This window comes from Arachis hypogaea, chromosome 9 (genome assembly GCF_003086295.3).
Source record: "Arachis hypogaea cultivar Tifrunner chromosome 9, arahy.Tifrunner.gnm2.J5K5, whole genome shotgun sequence".
Taxonomy (NCBI): Eukaryota; Viridiplantae; Streptophyta; class Magnoliopsida; order Fabales; family Fabaceae; genus Arachis; species Arachis hypogaea.
Window position 1 is genome coordinate 2,969,616 of NC_092044.1, and position 17,938 is coordinate 2,987,553.

General features: G+C 28.1%; 1 non-coding gene across 1 annotated transcript; it reads left to right on the top strand.

Moving 5' to 3' along the window:
- The first annotated feature begins 16,068 nt into the window (after window positions 1–16,068).
- Window positions 16,069–16,141, top strand: TRNAR-UCU (transfer RNA arginine (anticodon UCU)). The gene has a single exon. It is a non-coding gene; the product is annotated as a tRNA-Arg (tRNA).
- The last annotated feature ends 1,797 nt before the right edge of the window (window positions 16,142–17,938 follow it).

The following is a 17,938-nucleotide window of genomic DNA, read 5'->3' on the forward strand; positions in this document are numbered from 1 at the left end:
ATATATCATCCATACATATCAGTAAAATTGTTATTTTATTGTTTTTTCACAAATCATTTATAAATGTAATTTTTCCCACAAACACATTTTCATTCTCATTATGGGTCCACATTCCTTATTTCCCGCAGGGGTTCAAATCTACAAGGACGCCCACAGGATTTTATTAAAAAACACAAAACAGTGCAAGTAAAGGAAAAAGAACACGGTATATTATAATATAATTTAATAACACATTTTTGAAAAAAAAAAAGAAGGGGGGGGGGGGGTGGATGACAATGTGTGTATGTGGCCGAGCTTATATATATGTTTTATAAATTAATTATTTAGGTATTTAAGTAAATTAATATTCATGGCTATTTAGTGGGGATCTCATTCTCCCATCCTACCCCATATATATGTACTAAATAATGGAAACTTTTCCTCATTCATATGAGGGCCAAAATAGTCCACATCCTCGTGTAAGTAGGTTTTTTAATTGGTTTAAAATTGTTGTTGCAATCGTTGCTAGCTAGTATCCTTCAATTACATATTTTCCAAGCTATTTTTATATTTCAAATTAATGAAATTAAATTATAGAGTAAATTATATGTAGGTTGTATTACTAAAAGGAAAAGTATAGGGAGCCAATGACCTAAGCGTATAATGTGTACAATAGAGGTTTTGGAAGTATTAGAGATATGACCATTAGTGTTACATTATCCTGTAAGTTACACTTTTGGAATTAGTGAGTTCATGACATAGTATTAGAGTTCTAGATCCGAAAGGTCAAGGGTTTAATCTTTGATGAACTCCAAAATCAACTTAAGTTTTTGGAATGAGTAATTTTATGACATGAGATGTTTATTATCCCTGGTACTCGGATGGTTATTCTGGATAGTATGAGTGATGTTCATTTTATTCATGGACCAAGAATTTAGCCTATTATACACATTGTACGCTTAGACCATTGACTCTCTAGCACTATTCTTACTAAAAAGATAATTAAAATCTACATTAAGATAAAACACTCAAATAAATTAAAGCCATACAAATATTATATAAATCACCTAAAATTAAAAATGTTACGTGAATATTCCTATTTATGCTATTATATAAATTAAATTAAACATTGTCAAATTACGAATTGTAATCAAATTAGCCTATATCAATTTAATAATATTTAGGTAAATTGATGCAAGTAGCTCCGATTTATTAAGGGAGCATATTGTTTTGAGATCATCATAATAAATATACAAGTTATATCGATTTAGTTTATAATTTTTGTACATGATAAATTGAATTAGGTAAATTTGAATTACTCATAATAAATCGACAAATGGTAATTTGATTTATATATATACACGTGCTTTCCATGTAATTTTATGAGTCATAATTTGATTTATATATATACATGCTTCAATGTAAATTGACTCACTCATTCGATTTACACTTAAACTCATATATATAGAATTTAAATTCACTTGATTCAAATTATTTTTTATCATACTATACTCCACCAAAGTCGAAAATTCAGAAAAAGTAAGACAAATTATACTATAAAATTGATACTGCGAAAATGAAAGATGATCCAAATTAAATCTGCTAGTAGCGTGCATGAAGAGATTAGTAAACAAAATTATTTTTTTATTTTTTTAAGAAATTAAAAATTGTTAGTGATATTAAATCGCTAAGGTAGCATTTATTTTTCGAGACAAGACACAGAGACATGGACAGTACATGTTTAAATTGTGTTTGGAAGCAGAGACATGGACACGGAACATATTGTCTTCGAGACAGTTTTTTATATTTTTGTGTCCACTCTTTTACGAAGGACCATGATGGACACGAAATTTGGAAAAGTGGACACGGACTTTTTTATAAATTTTGTTTTTCTTTTTGTCCATAGATATTTTTTATTATTCCACTATTATCCCTTTTTATTTTTCCTATAATTAGTCTTAAAATTTTTGAAAGATAAATATTATTAAAGGTAAAATTAATCTTTTAAAATGCTAAAAAATAATTTATAAGTTGTAATTGATTTTATATAATTTAAAGAAAAATAAGTTTTTAGATTAAAAAAAATTAGTTTTCTAAATAAAAATAAATTTTTATATGCAAAACTAATTTTTTTTCATATAAAAACGGATTCTTTTTTGAAAGTGATTTTTTTTTAAATTAATTTGGCTTATTAACTTAAACAAAATTTTTTCTTAATCAAACTCATAGCTATTTTTTTTATTGATCTTAACTATGTATTCCTACATATTAATAATAAATTTAAAAATAAAATAAATATATTTATAATTTTTATTTTAATATAAATTCTATTATATATCTTTTTATTAAAATTTTTGGTCTCTTCAAACATTTTTTCAAGTTTGGTTGTATTCTCATTCTCTATTAAATTAGTTTGTATTTGATGTAAAAAATTTGAAATCATATGGTTATTTTAGTCATTTCATATAATATTTTAGTTCTGTCCATATGTGTATCCAAACATAATACTGAACATTATATTAGTGTCTTGTACATCGTATCCAAACACAATACACAAATAATAATTTTTAGTGTCTCTGTCCTATTGTCTCTGTCTCAGTGTCATGTTCTGTCCTGTCTCTAAAAATAAACACATCCTTAGAACTTGATTATTAGAATTATTAGAATATCTAAACTTCAAGTAGCAGTTAAAGTAGTATTCATTTAGGACTAGTAGTATGTTAGAAGATTGATAGTGATATTAAACTGTCTAAAACATAAATATTATCATTATTAGAATCTTTAAACCTTGAATAGTAGTAAGAGTATTGATATAGAGATAGTAGTGTCTTAGAAAATTGAAATCACAAATGTATATTGAATAAAGAGTAACTAAGTGTGTTAATGAGTAGATTTAATAGGTTTGGTTAGAGTTTTTAGTTTTCCATTGTTACAAGTTTAAGGAGATTAGAAATTTTATGAAGTTTAATTTAATATAACTTAATTTAAGTTAATCTAGATTTCAAACTTTGGATTATATGGGTAGCATAAGATTAGTAAGAATATAAAATGATTCAATTTATTTAAAAAATTGAATTATCAAAGGTTAGATTAGCGAGGCATTACAATGTTAGTTATATACTAAAGGGTTTAGATGTGTGCCCCAAATAGTAGGTTAACTATGTTGCGTTATAATTTAATTTAATTCTGGTTAAAGTATTTTTCGATTAAAATTATCCGTTTTAGGTGATTTTGTTTTCTAAAGTGTTATGATTCGAGAATTTTTTTAATGTCATGCAGCCCACCGCTTTATCCCGAGTATAAGGAGGTAGCATGATATGCCGTTAGACGATAGGATCATATTGTACATGCAGAAGGCTGGCCTAGCCCATCTCGCGAGGCTCAACGACCTCAAGTTAGGTTGGATGAGCCATTAGTGAGTGCGTTTGTGGAGAGATAGCGTTGAGAGACGCATACATTTCACTAGCCATTTTGTGAGTGTACAATTATACTATAAGATGTAGCCTACCAGTTAGGTTCAAGGAATTGTTGGGTGTGTTGCTGCCACCAGAATGCATCGACAAGTTCACTATGAAGTGCACTTGGATGCTGGAGACATTCAATGACCTTTTCGATAGCACAAACGAGGAGATAACCAGGAGGTACGTGAGAGCGTACATCATGATGCTATTATCGACACAACTCTTCGGTGACAAGTCTAGTACCTGCATGCATATCAGGTGGCTGTTGTATGTAGCGAGGTTAGAGGACACGTGCAAATATAGTTAGGGATCTGGTTATACAGGTGCTTATGCCGTGTGGCCAACAAGCACGTGGTTAAGTTGGCAGGTCCACTACAGCCCCTCTAGTCAGGGATCTTCTGGTGGTGTCCGAGTTTTAGGCCGGATGAGTTTGACGCCTTTTACTGGGCCTTGGCGACGAGGTACTCAATTGATTACTAGTTTTTTTTGTGTTCCTATTTATCCGATTTTTTTACTTGTTGATAACATATCTTGGGTGGCAGGTAGTCAGGCTATCAGCCGACATAGAATGAGAAGGGATCTCGAGTCGCCCACTGCGGACTGAGGATATATTTATTTCATCCTGGCGATGTGAGATTCAGACACTTAAGCATTTTATTTTTCAGTTATTTTGTGTCGTTACTGGTCTTGAAGCCTTATTTTGGACCCATATTCCTTCTTTAGTTCGCTTGGATGCTGTACAAGTCACCGAATGTTGTATAGGTAATGCATCCCGAGATACTAGAGCCATGACACACAGCGTTATGGAGGTCTGTGACGGCATTGATCATAGAGTGGCATCTGGTGGATCGAATTCTACCACAACTTCGAGGAGTACAACATCGGCCACGACCCGCACTGAACATTGATTTTTTTATGTCAAAGGATGGTAGAGGTGGCGATCGGTGGTTTTTCATTACCTTGCAGAGTTGGCACACTCATTGGACCAACAGGGCGCAACATGTCTTACGGTTTGTGTTGTTCCTGATCCAGGTCCCTCTCATGCATGCTTAGAGTCGTGGCATCAGTATGGTAGGCAATTCTTGTTGCCTGAGCTATTCTTCGGAGACCACAAAGCAAACGCAATCCCAGCCGAGGCGTTGCAAAGAGGTCTAAGACAGGCTCCACATATGGATCAGGTGCCTGATGTTCTGGACAACCGTCGTAGTCATATACCCGAACCTCCGACCTTCATCTCGATGTTGAGTCTACTTCACATAGTCAATCCGATTAGCCAATCACACATTGCATGGTCTTCAGAGCAGAGGATGTCAAGCCGGTAGTCAAACTCGACCTCAGTCTTCGCATAAGCAATATTTACTAGAAACGTCCTAGCATCCTTGCCCTTAAATCTCTGGGCGAAATTTACCGCCACGTGTTGGATACAAAATGCCCGGTATGCAGTAGGTAGAAGCCAACCCCTATCAAGAGCCTCTAGTGCAGTCTTGATCCCGTTGTATCCATCCGATATAACTATAATAGCCGGTTGAGGCGTTACATGTTGCCGAAGGTGGGATAAGAAGAATGATTACGACTCCGCATTCTCACCCTCCACAAGTGCGAATGTGACAGAAATGATAATAGAATTTCCGTCCTAAGCAATCACAATGAGCAGTGTACCACCGTATTTGCCGTGCAAGTGGGTTTTGTCAACACTAACCAATGGCTTGCAATGACAGAAGGCCTGGATACAAAGTGGAAATATTCAAAAAAGATAGTGGAAATAAGCATGCGACTCATCAACTTGCCTACCCACTTGCACATGACTCGTTCTCAACATTACAACACTACCTGGCATTGTCATTTGTACACTTAGCACTCATCGCAGCAACTCATTATATGACTATTCTCAGTCTCCTTAAATCTGAGCTATGGCTTTCTGCTTAGCTAACCAAACTCTCCTGTAAGTCAGTTTAAAACCAAAATGGACCTCTGTCGCATTCAGCAGTACCTTGATCAACACCGCAACATCAGCTCTAATCATAGGCAGTATGAAGGTCGATATCACATGGTAATCAAGTCTCCTATGATCACTGGATATCGAAGTGGCCAGACAAGGATGCAGTCTATTGTACCATTTTACATCCCAAATACCTCTACACTGGCAGAGACTGATAAAAATCTACCTTGTGCACCCATTGTCGAATTCCTTATACTTCCTATGGTACTTACGATAATCAGATTCCAACACTTTATAATCAATCCCACGTCGGATGCTATAAGTCTTCATGGTTAGCGTATCTCCTCTTTATCCTAAAACTGCTGACCGACTAAAAACTCAACTAGTCCTCCTGTATCCTGTGTGTCTCTGGTCCCAAATCCGACAAGCACGCCAGTTATCCCCTTTTGTCTCATGGCATCCAAGTCCAAAGTTGTAAAGTGAGAGGAATATTGCTGAGTTCCTGAACTAGCCGCTCCACCAACCCCAGTTGGAGTACTACTTGCTATGTCTTCATCGCTATCATCGTCAATCGTGACGGGCTCCACATCATTATCATCATCATCCTATAGTACACCTTTCATACCATCCGGTGCTCCACCCTGTCGGAAATCCGGTACCACATTAGGAGTACCGATCATCACAATTGTAACATCACCGAAGGGTTCAGTATCGCCTACTTCTCCATCATGAGTGCGGTTTAAATCAATCACGAAGGAAGGAGAGGCAATCAAAACCATCTCAGGCTCAATCATGAGCACATATGAAGAGGCACCAATAGGCATCGAACTAGAGCACGCTACCGTGGTTGAAAGCTGAGGATTTTGGTTCGAACCTCCTAAACTAGAGACCACATCTACACGCTTGGTCAACAACTCAGGGGTCCTCACCTCAAAAAATTGCGAATGACAATGGAGCAGAAGTTGCAAATCTTCATTGTTGCCTATGACGAAAGAATCGTACTTCATGTCATCTCGCAACACAAAAATCAAAATTATGTAGAATAATTTCTCTACCCATTTCACGCCTTGTATCCCCAGTTTTTGAATTATAGTATTCTGAAATTTGGTGAAACTCGTTGAAATTTTGAGAAAAATACTAAGCGGATCCTTATTAGTAAATTTAATTCAAAACGTGTTTTTTTCTTAATCGATCCTCTAAAATGCACCAAAACTAAAAAATTATCATCACTAACCATTGTGACTTACACTATCATCAATATTTCACATTCAGCTCCTATTTATATACGTTGGTCTCATACTAAATCGAATCTTCAAATTTGTTTTATACATATAGCTCAATGCATAATAAATCGACAATGGTCGATTCGATTTACCATTGCCATCAAATATTTATAAATCGAATTTGTATAGTTTATTTTATTCTTGTACCATATAAATCAAATAGGTTTAATTTGATTTACTCTGATTTTTTCTAATTCGAATATGTTTCATTCAATTTATAGCGAAGACAACATTTTTATGTAAATCGAATCATTCCATTTTGATTTACTATTGTAATTTGCAAATTGAATTTAACTCATTCGATGACATGCATGGGGACATTTACACCAGACTTTTTATTTGGATGACCTATGTAATATTTAAAAGGTTTTGGTTTATTTGAATGTTTTATCTTCTACGTTACAACAACATAACATAAAACGTTATTTCACTAAATAGGATAGGCTAAATGAATTAAACAAAATTATTATATTCTATTATATATCTTATTTATATTAAGATTGTTTACACATAAATCTTTTTTACCAATTTATGTATCTATATTAATTTTTAAAATTTTGTATACTGTAATTTTAAATAAATTAGTTAATTTAAAAATTTTAATATATTAGACGACTTATTATTCAAATGTACTCATTTTTATTAGATTATTGTTATATTATATGGAGAATTATATTATATGTATATTAAAAATCAGTTATTTATATAAAATATATATTATAATTTAAATACATATTTACATATAAATATACGAAGATTGAATAATATTTTTTTTAGGATTAAGAGTGAAATTTGAATTCATAATTTTTAAATGAGTATAATAAAAATTATACTATTTAAGTTATAGTATGTTGGTGATGATGATTAAATGATTAATTAATTGTTATATGTCCGTTAATGTGTATAAATCATTTCCATATATATCATTAATGGGTATATAATTTATTAGCTCCTATTTCCCTCTCTCATGGATTTGATATGATATAGATATAGATATTTGTAATGTGTGTTATATATACATACACGTGGCACCATATTACTTGTTAATTGATTAATAACGTGATTAACAATAACGTTCGTATCTCTAATCTCTCCCAATTTTCTTAACTGATGCATTTGGCTAATTCAATCATTTTCCTTTTCAAATCAATTCACAATATTTGACTAATTAATTGCCTCGTTACAACTCTTCTACAAATTCCAATACAATTTTTTAACGCTCGGTTGAAAGGATTGACAGAAAGATAAAGAAAAAAGAAAAGCATGTCACAAAATTCAAAGACAGAAAAGCTAACCCCAAAAAATTATAAAAGGGATTATGTTTCGGAAAATGAGCCGTTGGGTTTTTTATGGATTTGAATATGAATATTTGTCACATACTCGCATGTCCCAATCGGAATATGCCGTTGTAATCATGTTTCGAAATTCTTTATGACAACACTCCTAACAAAGAAAATTAAATTTAAATAAAAATAAATAAATAAATGGGTTAGATAGAGCTCGTAGATTTGGAACACTTCACTGAATTCTAGAACATGAGAAATTGAAGTTTTCAATAAATTTTAAAAAGAATTTTAAGTGTTTTTAAAATACTAATATTTTAATAATTTAAATTATTAATCTTAATTATAAAATATATAATATTAATTAAAATTATTAGAATATTCGTGTTTTAAAAACACTTAAAATAAATTTTGAATGTAATATTTTAATTTTTAACAAATTTTTATTATTTTATAATTTTTTATGTAAATTGATTTTATATTAAAGGAGTAAAAATTTTTTATAATAACATTTTTTAAAAATAATATTTTTATAATAAATTTGCTAAAAATTTGTTTAGTTAACATGTATATTAAAAGTTTTATTAAATGTTGATATATAAAGAATTAATTTGTCTAACAAAAATAGTTCTTGATAAGTTCTAAAGTAATAAAAAATTATTAGAGTTAAAATTATCTTATTAAAATTCATGAACAATCAATTTAAGTGAATCTTCGAAAAAATGTAAACAAAATGTAAATTTAAAAGGATATTTATAATAAGAGTTTAGCAAGAAATATCTTCACAAGATCGATTAAGAAATTAAAAATGATTTTTTTATTTATTATCCATAAAATGTTTTTTGTCACAAAAAAGATCAATGTATGATTATATTAATACACAATAACATATAATTATTCCTTTAATTCAACTTTGAATAAATTAATAAATTTAAAATTATTCTATATGAATGTACAATATATTAAAAAAATATGATTAGTTTAAACTATCAAACTAATCAAAATTTAAGAAATAAGCAAAGATGGCACGGTCATGTGCTAGACTGATTTGTTAAATTAGTATTTTTTAAAATAAACCAAAAGAAATTTGATTGGTAAATACTTCTTCAAGTCAATAAGCTTACAAAGTTTAAAATTATCGTTGACTATAGATAATTAATTTTTCAACCCACGAGAATGAAAGCCAATTCGATCTGGAAATTTTGTAATCCAAACTTAAGTATTTAACCAACTTTATCTCTCTATTTTTTTTTCGGAGATCAAATTTTAGTTTAATTATATTAAACAGAAGTGAAAATTTTCCACTAGAATAGTCACTTATAGTAATATTTTAATTTATTTATTTATTTCCCCCTCAAATTTGTTGTGTCTGATGTCTTCATCGAGCTGTCCAAATCCAACAACATGCAAACAAAAACTTCACTAGATGTTGAAAATAATAATACAAGTTGTTTTTATATAAAATTTATAAATAAAAATTATTAGATAATAATTTAATTAAACTTATTAAATTATCTAATAATTTTTAAATATCAACTTTATACAAAAATAACGGACCATTTAAAATTTGAAAAGTGTAAAACTGTAAACTAGTGCACTACTCATTGGTTAGATGACCGAATCTCAACACGTTTCAAATTAAAACGGCATTATCTTTTTTTTTTTTTGAGAATTTATAGTTATATATGAAAAATTGGAATACACTAAATTAATTTTGAACTACATTAATATAATTTATGTATTAGACTATTAAAAATATAATTATCTATATCAAATTATAATACATTAAATTATTTAATTTTTACATAAATCTTTTTTTATTTATTTTATACTATTTTTTTATTTTTTAGTATTCACCAAAGATAAACTCTAAATCTTTAGGATAAAGTTATAATATTATATCACAAAATATTTTTTTAATTTAAATCAATAAAAAATAATATAAATAATTATATCTTTAATATTGTATTTATTAAAATACAATTAAAATCAATTAAATCAATTAATATTATTTATAGTATATATGATCATAAAATAGTTAAAAGATATTAAGGTCAGATTAATAAAAGATCACATATATACAAACTTACAAATAAACTAGATAAGTAAGATATTGAGAGGGTTAAAATTAAAAAATAAGATTCACATGTCAATTTAATTTTAACTTTTTGTTAGATATGTATGTATACAGGAAAATCCAGAACTAAATATATAATCTAAACATATGATGTCATGTTAATTTGTCACTACTCATGAATATTACAATATTAAATAATGTTAATTAATTCTAATTATACTCCAATATTATTAAATGCATCCAACGGTGAAAGTTGATTAACTAGTTTAATTTTTTAACCATTGATCTAGACATTACAAAAAGCAACACAAATATAAGTATATAAATGAGGGAGTGGATCTTTTCTAGTGAGAAAAAAATTGAATAGTATTCGGTGAAAGATTTTATTTTTTATTATCATTTTTTCTCTTTCATTTATTTTTTGTCTCACTTGTAGAATTAAAGGTGGAAGATTACATTTTATTCTCTTCAATAACAAAAAAAATAGAGAGAATCCATTTCCTATAACTGAAGAAAAAATCTTTTATGAAGTTAGTATCTTGTTAAAAGGAAAAAAAAAAAAAAGAAAGGATGAGACACATAATAGTAAAGGAATTCCTTATACATATATACGGATTCTGAATCTCAATAATTTGTGTTGTGAAATAAATTAGGAAAAAGCTTCCTGATTCATAGTTTCATACCCTACCATGGTAGTATTTGTTTATAGCATGAGGAATTCGTGTAATTAATTGGTAGTTGTAGTGCTAGTACTTGTTAAGTCAATTTATTTATTTTTTTCTCAAAAAAAAAAAAAATCAATTTCTAATGAAAAAGACTTGCTATATATATGTTTACCATGTATTTTTTTTAATATTTAGATAATACACTTAATACCTCAAGTATACAAAAAAAAAATATTTTAATAATTTAAAACATTATAATCATGAAAAATATATTTCAAGAGATTTAATAAGAATTTAACATTACTGCGAGAGGCAGAATATTAATTTGGCTTAGGTGATGATTGATTATTAGGGATGGAGAGAGGCAATTAATTAAGAGGCTTGAAATTAACTTGACATATTTGTCCACACAATTGACAATTCCACATTAATTATAGGGAAGTACTTGAGGACAATATATTAAAAGCGAAAAAGGGTGGTTAAAATGGTTCATTCATTGTTCATAATGCTTAGCTGTTTAGCATTAAACTTGGACCCCTTGTTTCTTGTTCATTTCTCTGTTCTTACTACAAATATATATAACTGTGGCAAACAAAAAAATAAATAAATAATGAAAATTAAAGCTAACTGCTACACTATTTGGTTTTATCTCTTAAAAGCCAAACATTATAACCTTGAAAGTTTATGGAGTACATTTGGGCAACAAAAAATTTCCACACTAAAGCTGGCAAATAAACACTATCGTAATGCATTAAATTAAATTATGGCTTAATTTAGTAAATTTTTTTTAAAAATAATTTATAAAAGTTAATTTTTAAAAGATAATTTTTTAAAAATTATAGTATTTATATTTAGTAACAACAACAATAATAATAATACCTTTGTCCACTCAACTATTTGCCTCTTTAATTATATATGTATATTTTGTATCAATATTATTCATAAATTTATTATTTTATATTTATAATTTTAAAAATTAAATTATATCTTAAATTTAATTATTATTAAAAAAAATAGGCCTATTGACAGGCTTCAGGCCAGGCCAAATTTAATAACAGGCCAGACTCAGTACTCATTAAAAAGCCTATACCAGGCTACAGGCTAGGCTAAGGCCAATATACTCTATTACAGGCCTGGCCTGGCCTGTTTCCACCCCTAATGACCACTCATCCATCTCAACATCTTCATCTTTGTCACACTTAGCTTATGTTCGTGCTCCCCTTTGGCCGCCCAACACTCCGTACCATAAAGCATAGCCGGTCTTATAGCAGTGTGATAAAATTTACCTTTAAATTTTAAAGGCACTTTTTTGTCACATATAAAACTAGATGCACTCTACCATTTTGACTAACCTGCTTGGATCATATGATTTACATCATGTTCAATCTCTCCATTATCCTGTATGATGAACCCAAGATTCTTAAAACTTTTAACTTTTCGTAGAATGTTTTCTCCCATCTTCACCTCTATATTAGGGTTTTTCCTTCTCAAACCGAACTTACATTCCAAATATTCGGCTTATGCGCAGACCATACACTTCTAGAGCTTCTCTCCATAAGTCCAACTTCTTATTTAAGTATTCTCTTAACTCTCCCATAAAGACAATATTATCAGCAAAAAGCATGCACCATGGCATAGGCTTTTGGATGTGCTATGTGAGTACTTCCAAGACTAATGTGAAAAGATATGGACTTAAGGATGATCCCTGGTGTAATCCTGTACCAATAGAAAATTTCTCTGTTACACCACCTTCAGTATTCACACTAGTTGTGACCCCATCATACATATCTTTAATTGCACGAATATATGTGATCCTTACTCTCTTCTTTTCTAAAACCTTTCATAAGACCTCCCTTGACACCATATCGTACGCTTTTTTCAAATCAATAAACACCATATATAGATTCCTTTTATTACTAAGATACATCTACATCATCCTTCTTAACAGGTATATCGTTTCGGTGGTCGATCTTCCTGGCATAAATTCAAATTGGTTCTCTGTTACGTGTCTCTTTTCTCAACCTCCGTTCTATCACCCTTTCCCATAACTTCATGGTATGGCTCATGAGCTTGATCCCTCTATAATTTTCATAACTTTGTATATCTCTCTTACTCTTGTAAATAGGTATCAAGGTACTCTTTCTCCACTCATCAGGCATCTTCTTTGACCTTAAAATCTCATTAAAAAGTTTAGTTAACCAATTGATGTCTTTTCCTCCAAGGACCTTCCAAACCACAATCGGGATATTATCAGGTCCTATTGCCCTGTCATTTTTCACCTGCTTCAGAGCCTCTTTTACCTCGAAGCCTCGAATCCTTCGATAGTAGTCAAAGTTTTGATCTTCTTCCCTTGTGCATAACCGACCAAGACTCGGAAGAGTCTTATGTCTTTTATTAAATAACTCATAGCAGTAGCTCTTCCACCTTTCATTAATCTTCTCTTCTTGAACCAGCACCTCTCCATCCTTATCCTTTATGTACTTAACCTGATCAAGATCTCTTGTTCTTCTTTCACGGCTCTTTGCGATTCTATGTATATATTTTTCTCATTCTTTCGTACCCAAAGACTGGTAGAGACCCTCATATGCACTTATTCTTACTTCACTTACAGCCACTTTTGTCTCTTTCTTAACTGTCTTATATTTTTCTCAATTATTTGTATTGCGGCATACAAACCACTCTTTAAAGTACTCTCTTTTTATCTTTATCTTTTCTTGTACACTCACATTCTACCACCAGGACTACTTGTCTCTTGATCCTATCCCTTTAGATTCACCAAAACTTTTTTTGTTGTTCTTCTAATAACTTCTGCCATTTTTCTCCGCAAGCATTAAATTTAAAAATTAGTTAACATATGATGTTATATTAGACTTTTAAATTTTGAAAAGTACAAGTCAATTTTAAAAAACTCTATCTTAGGTGTTTTTAAAAGTACCATAATTTTTTAAAAACTGTAAGTACAAACACATAATTTTTTTTATTTATCAAATACAAAATAAGGAGTTTGAGCTTTTAAAAGATACAAAGATCTCTTTAAAAGGTTTTACAAAATTAAGCCTAAGAATATATACTCAAATTAGTCTCTAAGAATAAAAAGCTAATTTCGTTTCGAATGTTTTCATCTTCAAAAAATTCTTATTACGGTAAAGTTGTTGTATTTTATAAAATCAAAATATATAAATCTCTATTTTAATTAAATTTATTGTTTTTATTTAAATAAATAAATTCTTAAAAATGTAAGAAAAATACCTATATAACTTATTTTTATAAAATTAAAAAAATCTAAGATAAAAATATCTGATCTAAAATTTCTTAAAAATTTATTTGGTGTATACTTTTAAAGTAATACTATTTGTCATATTAAACTCAAATAATATATATAAATAAGTAAAAAAGTTTTTTTTTGCTAACAAATTATAATTTATATAAATGACATAATTATTTTATCTTTACCTAAAAATTTTGAGTTTGAATCTCATTTCTAACATAAAAAAAATAAAATAAAGGGTGTTTGCTTATATATGTATGTATAAGTGTGGATGTATTTTTTATAAAGAAATAAATGTTTACTTACTAAATTTTATTGAAAACTTCAAAATGTTATCTTTTTGTACTTTTGCCTTTTTTATTTTTAACAAATATTTTATGGATTAATATGCAAATTCGTTTTTGAAAGATCACTTATTATTTAACTTAGTTTTTAAATGATTTTTTTAGTCATATCAGTTCTTAAAAGATAAAACTTAAGTCAAATTAATCCTTCTATTAGTTAAATGATAACGTGTTATGTTAAGTACCATGTGGTATGATGACGTGGTAAGTTATGCCACGTGTTACCAGATAATTGGTTGACGTGTCAGGTCAGTGACACCTAACATGTCACGTGTCATTTGACATGTAAAAAAGTTATTTATAATCAAAATAGTCCCTAAAAGTCTAGACGTAAGTTATTTTCATCCCTAAACTTTTAAAAATTAATTAAATTAATCTTTATATATATATTTTTTATTTTTTTCATAATATTAAATTTAAATTTTTTTGATAGTACTAGTTTTAATATTATTTTTTGAACCTTAATAATTTTTTTACATAAAATAATAAAAATAATAAATTATTATAAAATTATTTTATTATTTGTATTTTAAAATTTTATATTTTTAAATTATAATTTTTTATAATGAAATTTTTTTATTTAAACGAATTTTTTAAATTATTGTTGATTATATATTTTAAAAAATTTAAATGAGTTTTTTAAACGAGTTTTTCATTTAAACGAATTTTTTAAATTATTGTTGATTATATATCTAAATAAAAAATTTTACTATAAAAAAATTAAAATTTGAAAATTTAAAATTTTAAAATATAAATGATAAAATAAATTTATAATAATTTATTAATTTTTATTATTTTATGACAAAAAATTTTGTTTATTAAGTTCTAAAAAATAGTATTAAAATTAATACTATAAAAATATTTGAAATTTAATATTATGAAGAAAAAATAAAAAAATTATGTAAGGACTAATTTGATTAGTTTTAAAAATTTTAGTGATAAAAATGACTTACGTCTAGACTTTTAGGGACTTTTTTTATTATAAATAACTTTTTTACATGTCAAATGGCTTGTAGCGTATTAGGTGTCACTAACCTGACACGTCAACTAATCATCTTGTGACACGAGATATTAACCTACTATGTTATTATGTTACGTGACACTTAACGTGACACGTTATCATCTAACTAACGAAAGGATTAATTTGACTTATGTTGTATCTTTCAAAGATTAATATGACAAAAAAATAATGAACTAATTTAAAAGTTGAGTGATTTTTCAGAAATGAATTTGATTATTAACTCAATATTTTATATTTAAGACTTGTTACAGAACTCAAAAAGAATTAAATAAATAAAGTAATACATAATTTTTTTTTTATCTATTTAAAAAATAAAACAAGAGTTATAACTCGTCTTTATTCGTCAAGTAACGATGATTTTGGTATAACCAAACAGTCAAAGTATCAACGACAACTATATACCTCATCAAAATAATAGCTATATGAGTCATCTCTTATATTCTACCTCTTAACAAAGAACATGTCTTATGCTCTAATTTTGCATTTTCTATGATTCACTTACCATAGTATAATGATATCTCACATCTCTAATAATAATTTATATTACTTTACGCACATATAACTGTTACTAACTTGATTGTTAGAATGTCTTTTAGAGTTAATATAACCGTACATATTCTCGGTTCGACTCTGATCACAATACAAAAGAACTTCTGACGAAGGAAGTCTCAAATTAAGTTCCCAAATTCCAATCTCTCTTTCTCTTACTTTATGTTTAAAATAAATGAGTGTAAGCGATATGGCAAAAGCGCCCATGGCCTAATGGATAAGGCGCTTGACTTCTAATCAAGCGATTGTGGGTTCGAGTCCCACTGGGCGTGTGTCCTTTTTCTTAACCATTTTTTTGAACTACATTTACTTATAATCTTAACAATTATATATGTTGTGCTTTTTGGTCTTTATAATATATCAACAAAATGTGTTTATTGGAATGAAAAGTCTTTTTCAAGGTATAATAAGATAAGATACTTTTATTTATTCTAAGAAATGTATGTAGTTAACATCGTATATAGTTCTCAACGTGGCATGGGTATGTAGCATTTTAATATCTTAATGCAAATCTATTGAATTTTGGGATGCTATATAATATATATTATCCCATGGTACCTTGTAACAACTGCAGCTTATGTTTGCTTAATTAGCTTTGAAAATCACACTTAATTGTTCTAAAATTATAAAAAATTACATAAATACCTCTTAATTTGTTACTCTTTCATTAACTTCTATTTTGAATTCTTTAGTATCTTTTAAAAAATAAAAATTGATGTTAAATATCACAATAAAAAAGTATTAAACATATTATATAATGTTTCACATATGTTTCATATCGATTAGATTGAAATCAATTAAGTAAATAAATATATTTTTCTTTGAATGTGCAATACAAGATGAATACATGAATTGTAAAATGTCTTAAGACATCGTCTATCTTTTTCTTTGAATTTATCTTCTGCCAAATAAATTATTTTTATTTTTTTTAGGTTTAATTATTCTATTAGTCCTATAATTTTATTAAATTTGTAATTAAATTTATATATATATAAATATTTTTAATTGAATCTTTACACTATTTTTAATTTTATAATTAAATTATTTTAATATAAAAATATTAAAATTAACAGAATATTTCTCCTAAAATATATGTGACAAAAAATTAAATAAAATTTTTAATTGTGGATACTTTTAATTTACAGTAAAAAATTTAGGTAATTTCTAACATTTATTATACTAAGAGAGACTTAATTATAAAATTAAAAATAATATAAGAACTCAATTAAAAAAATAATAAAAATTTAATTATAAATTTGATAAAACTATAAGATGAACAGAATAATTAAACTCTTTTTCTATTCTTAATTTTTCTATACCATTACACTAATTTTGTAGTTTTCATTTATTCGATCCTGTAAATTCTGTTCATTTTCCTGTGTTGACATATATTGAAACATAATAATGTTAGAGATATTTGGACACTAGTGTCCCTCTAAGAATAACAATATAATGTTACACCTATATAGTATAAAAACAACATTTACAGCTAGCTAGTTGTGATTAACAAATTTGTGGTCCATGAACTTGTCAAGTATTTAATTAAATGCTTGCAATTTAGAGAGAACAGACAAAAATAAGAATGTCAACAAATTATGAGTAGCTAAAAGTTGTGTATGTAGTCCCTAAATTATTAAAGAGAAGTCATAATCAAATTTGTTGATGAACATTATCATGATAATAATTGCATTGTCTTCTGTTTAGAACCTCATAATTGTATTCTAAGTTTTATGTTATTTGCATCCACCATTCGTTAATGTCAAAAGGGTAAAATAGGACAAGAAATAATAATAGATATGGAATGAATAATCGGACAAAGCTAAGAAAAAAGCTTTTTATAAATAATGCCAACACTAACATAGCTAATAACAAAAAAAAAGAAAAAAGAAAAAAAAGGGAGGTTAATATGAATTATGAACCTTTCAAAAGTGGTAGAGAAAACAAACTTAGACAACGTGTATCATCACTTAGAATAATTCATGGGTAGTTAATTATATATTTAATTATTTATTCACACCTTTACTCCTTTATGAAAATTCATATTATATATTTTCCAAGTCAAACTGCAT